Below are 6,010 nucleotides of genomic sequence, written 5' to 3' on the forward strand. Positions count from 1 at the left end.
TTTTAAAGTCACAAAAAGACCGCACCACAACATAGTGGCAATTTCTGCCATAAACAACGATGTTGGCCAAATACTTCACATGCCATGGAATCAAGCACGGACTCAAAGGAGGGTTGACGGGGGCGATTGCCTACACCCCCCCCCCCAAACAAAATTATTAAGACTCCTTCCTAAATTGTAATATCGAGCATTAAGAATTTATATTCGAAAAATAAGAACTGAAAAATATCCATCGTTTTCAAATTTCATCAAACACAGTAAAATTATTCATAAAAAGTCGGTGTTATGAACGCAAGACCGAAACGTTATAAAAATAAACGTTATGTGAAGTGAGAAAACACCCAATGGAGGGTAAACTATGAGCAAGGAGATTGGACGGGGACGGTGTTAAGGCCAGGGTTGCCACGTCTAGTGATTTATCACTATTTCTAGTTATTTTTTATATTGCCTAAACAAATAAATCACTAAATCACCACATAAATCAATAGATTATTGAGGAAAATCACTGAATCAACCAAGAAATCACTAAAACCTAGTGATTTTTTCCTCACCGGGGGACAACCCTGGTTATGGCTCGTTATGAGAATGTGAACGTTGGTATCACTTATCAGTGCTCCCCAGAAGCGAAAAAAAACTTCAAATTGTCTGTAGGTCTGTAGGGCTAATCGTTTGTGCATCTTGTTTTGTTTTACATCAGGCTAGAGAGAGATTGCCATGGTAAGTTGCATTTTATTTACATTATTAAAGAATGAAGTATAGTTGTCTATATGTTTACTTCTGGATTCAGAAAAAGGAATAGGAGATGGGACGAATGAGTTTCAGTATTTTTCAAGTTTCATCTCTACTTTGTAAAGCAAGTAGTTACTATTTATCTATAGTTTATTTCTCTTGATTATTTATACTATAATTTCTAAAACGATTTTTAAATTACATTAGTTTAAAATGCATTACCAATTTGTGGGTGGGGTGGACATCTGCAGAGTAAGTTACATTTCAACAGCCTCTACCTGTTATTTCTCAAAACTTTCGTCGTAAAGTGTTTCAGGAACAAGACTGGCCAAACTGACCTTAGTAATTTTCTAACGTTTCAGGGTCATTCTTCTGACCAATAAACTATTTGCTGTGAGTATGAGAGAGACAAAACTGAAAAAAATCCTTTTCTGCTTGGCCAACGGGAGGACCTACATTTCAAATAATAATAATGAATTCAGCCATTTGATTGCAGTAAATAAGGAGCCGGAGTAGGAAAAACTATTGTTTTAAGTAAGGTGCACATTTTAAAAGTAACGGTGGCTAACTTAAGCTGCCAGGGCCCAGGCGGGCCAATTTGACGCATCTCGGCATGTGCCTACCATTATCTCTTTCTCTTTCCCTTCATTTTGCTAATTGATATAAGCAACAGTTTTTTAGCATCATTTAGCTGCTTCTTACCGGCTTAAAAACAAACTGGGCTCATTGAGTTTTAAGATAGTTGTAAAAAATAGTCCCAAATAGAAATTGTACACTTTATTTAACTAAACAAGTTTGATCCACTTTTACTAATAAATAACGAAGCTGAGATATTTTTTCTCCTTTAGCCCCATAGCTCAAAACATAGATTTTGGCCTAATCAAAATATTCTTTATTTCTTCAATCAATGTTTTTTTCCACCCCTGACTTTAGAAGTGGTTCTACTGAAAAAGTGTCCAAACATAAATTTTAGGTAAATCTCTCCAACATTCTAAAAAATTTAAATGGATGGTGTACCCCTTGCACTAAAGGAGCAATAGTGGATTTTCTTCTTCTGAAAAAGTCCTTCCTATTTCTACCATTTTAGTCCTATTTTAGTCATTAACGAACTCGATAAAGATTTTCTTCCTTTAGATTTTTAAGGATTTTAGGAAAAATCTACCCAATTAACGTCACTATCGTGTTCATAAGAATGAGGATTTTTTTGTGCACTATATTGCATATATAAGCTTTGGAATTTGGGATGGATCTTAAATGCAGGGACAAAAGATGAAATCACAAAAATTTACAAACACCTATTACAACACTTGGTTTCAACTTCCCCTCGCGTTACGTTACGTCGATAGTAAATCCGGGTTTAACACACCTATTTTGAGCAAAATTCTAGATGGAGAGGTGATGTCCCACTTTTCCCTCCTAACCCGGCCGCCCCGCCTAAATAAAGGTTCTGGATCCATGCCTGCATGGAATTGAAATTATGAGACAGCCAATCATTTGGAAAGTATTTAAAAGCTGCCTGTAAAATCTAAACCTTTTAGAAATACCTTCTTCTCCCTCTTTAATATTTTCAGTTTTCCCTATAAATTGTCCGTCTATGGGCGCTTCCAGAAATACTTTGGAAACTGCGCTTCAGTTTTCTAGAGTATCTACCCCAAGCTTATATCTATTCTAATTAAATTGGGAAGAATGTTTTCATATATTTTCGAGTTTCATGAATTTAAAAAATATATATAATGTTCTATGCAATAGAAAAAATTACTTCCGTTTCCGTCGCAAATGTAAAGTGGTCAAATATGATTCTGAAGCATGGGCGCTACGAAAAGCGGTTTACGATTTGCTAGATATTTTCCAATGAAATTGCCTACGGATTGTTCCGGGTACCCGGCTGACTGACCATATTTCAAGCAGTAGGATGGACGAAAAATGTGGTTCTATCCCGCTTTTTAGGGCTATAATGAGAGAAAGGTTGAGGTGGCTTGGACACGTTCTGCGGATGAAGGATGACAGATTGTCGAAGATTGTTCTTTTTGGTCAACCGTCCAAGGCTAGACAATAAGCAGGTCATCCGCAGTTAGGGTGGGAGGATGTCATAAAAGAAAGATTTAACGGAAATGGGAACTTCCTGGGAGGGTAAAAGAGGGAGGCTTTGAATAGATTGGATGGAGGAGGATCGTGCGTAGCTGTGTTGGCCTTAGGTGACTTGGTGCTACGATGAGTTGTTAGTAGTAGCTGGTAGAATCTGCCTTCTGGTAGAATCAAAATATGTGATTTTGACGGAAGTTTGTATAGCAAGGTCAAGAATGCAAACATAAATAAAAGCGATTATTCTGGTACACGTTTTCTTGATACTATACTCTAAGTGAAATTATTGTGTGTTGGATGCAAAAAAAAATAATGCAACTCAAGTAGAAGATTTAGTAAATAATTGAATTTTCTATCTGCATCTTTTCAAAGATACTGGTAATATTATATCCCTCTGGATTTTTATCTATATGACACAGTTGTAAAGCTTTTGAGGGGTTTGAGAGAGGTAGGATGCAAAACTCGTATTTAATGACCATTTGAACAAAATTTCTGCTAACCCGCTTTGTATCATCGCCTGGATTAGACTAAGATCTGTTTGTCAATTTTATTGTCTTTGTGGATATCATAGGGAGCGCTATTGCGTTAAGTAAAGAACGATGTTGGCACAATGTATTATTTATTATTATATCTTTTTAGACCAGGGCACATCGTATGTAAGGAGTTGTCATAGAAACTTCAGAGAGGGCTCATTCGGTTGGAAATTGAAAGGGCTAGCGCCCTTTTTGACAGTCAAAAGTGATCGAAGAACAAATACCCCCCCCCCCCACGTCCATCATTTCTTCAAACACTTCCGATCAAAATTTTGAGATTAGTAATTTTGTCCCACGTAGTTGAAAGGTCCGGAAATCATGTCTTTGGGGAGGACAACCCCCCCCCCCCAAGACACAGCCCTCAGTGTAAGGGTTGTAAGTTATGCCCAGGGGGCATATAAGGTTCTTATAAAAAGTGTTGTCTTAGAAACTCCAAAAAGGGCTAATTCGATTGGAAATTCAGAGGATTAATGCCCTTTTTCATAGTAAAAAGTGATTGAAGGGCAAATGGTCCCCCAAGCCCATCATTTCCCGAAACACATCCGATCAAAATTTTAATGTAGCCATTGTATTCAACGTAGTTGAAAGGTCCAGAAGTTATTTCTTTGATGATGACGACCCCCCCCCCACATCCCTCAGTACAAGGGTTGTAAGTTATGCCCTTGGGGCATATAAGGTTTTTATAGATAGTATTGTCGTAGAAGCTTCGGAGGGGGGCTCATTGGATTGGTAATCAGAAGCTCTAGTGCCATTTTTAAGAGTCAAAGAACAGCTACTTCCCCCTCCCAAACGTCGTATTTTCCCGAAATGCTTCTAATAGAAATTTTTAGATAGCCATTTTATTTAAAATAGTCCAAATATCATATGAGAAGGCTTTTGGGGTTGATACAAGCCCCCAGAGTCCGTAGGTAAGGGCTGTAAGTTATGCCCCGGTGGCATTTAAGGTTTTTATGAAAGGACTGGTTACATGAACTTTAAATGAGTCTCATTTGGTTGGAAATTGGAAGTTCCAGTTCCCTTTTAAGATTCAAAGGTGATAGAGGGCAGTTACCCCCCTCCTACCCCCCCAACTGACCCTCTTTTCACCAAATGAATCTGATTGAAAGTGTGAGATAGCGATTTTGCTCTAAGTAGTCCAAAGAACATATAACAATGCCTCTGGGGTGGGCACAGCCCCCGGTGCCCTTGGGATAGGGTTGTAAGTCATGCCCTTGGGGCATATAAGGTTTTTCTGGAATGAATGGTCGTATAGACTTTAGTAGGGGCTCATTTGATTTGAAATTGGAAGTTATGGTACCCCTTTTAAGAGTAAAAAGTGATTTTAGAGCAACCAGCCCCCCCCCCACGCTCATCATTTCTCCAAAGACTTCCAATCAAAATTTGGAGATAGTAACTTTTTTCATTGTAATTGAAGGGTCCGGAAATTATGTCTTGGAGGAGGAAACCACCACCACCCACAGTTCTCAGGGCAAGGGTTGTAAGTTATGCCCTGGGGGTATATTAGGTTCTTATAAAAGGGGTGGTCGTGCATACTTCAGAGGGGATTCATTGGATTGGTGATCATAATTTTTAGTGCCTTTTTAAAGAGTCAAAGTGATAAGAGGGCAGCTACCCCTCCCCCCCCCCACACACACACATCGTATTTCCCAGAAACGCATCCAACAGAAATTTTGAGACAGTTATTTCAGTCAAAATAGTCCAAAGATCATATAACAAGGTTGTTGGGGTTGACACAAACCACCAAAGCCTGGGGGCAATGGTTGTAAGTTATGCCGCGGGGGCATTTAAGGTTTATATGGAAGTGATGGTTGTTTAACTTTAGAAGAGGCTCACTTGGTTGAAAATTGGAAGTTCTAGATATCTTAGTTCCCTTCCCTCCCCGACAACCCTTCTTTTCACCAAACGCATCTGATTGAAATTATGAAATCTGTTTAAAGTCAGAATATATTAAGCAAATGTTTTACTAGCAGTGTTGAATTTTCACCAAAGCTGGTATTTCAGGAGTTTGAGATTATTGATTATAAATCTGAGGCTAATGTTTACTTTATAGAAATCAAAAGTCAAAACTGATTTTGGAGATATTGTCTAAAGTGTTCATACTTATCAAAATTATTATTCAAGGACTTGTGAAGTTGCTGATTACGACTATGAGGTTAATATTTGAATATAGAACTCCTAAATGGAAGTGTAATAAATAGATGTTTCAGAAATAGGATTTGGTTTCCACCAAAGTTCATAATTAAGGACGCATAAGGTTGATGAATACCGCTCCAACATCCTTTACCGCCACTTCATATATATAGACACATTGTAAATCTTTCTACTTATGATCATTTAGGAATTATTAATTAAAAGATTCTAAATAATCACATGTTACGCATTAAAACCGTTTAGATCGCAGTATGACTGTCTTAACTCAAAACAAACTAAGTACATATTTTACAAATAGTATTCAATTCATACTAAAGTTCGTATTTAAGTGGTTTGAGCTTACTGAACGTAAATTTGAGATAAATATTGCAACATTCAAAAATCATAACAAATTTATTATTTATCGTTCAAAGTGGCACTATGGGACATATCACTACTAGTCCTAGTTTGCTATGGTCAAGAAATGGTGGTCAGTTCACCTGGTAGTTGAACAACCAAATAATTACTACAAGTGG

The sequence above is a fragment of the Artemia sp. Qi Xiang Cuo genome, chromosome 1 (assembly GCF_049724085.1).
Source record: "Artemia sp. Qi Xiang Cuo chromosome 1, ASM4972408v1, whole genome shotgun sequence".
Classification (NCBI taxonomy): domain Eukaryota; kingdom Metazoa; phylum Arthropoda; class Branchiopoda; order Anostraca; family Artemiidae; genus Artemia; species Artemia sp. Qi Xiang Cuo.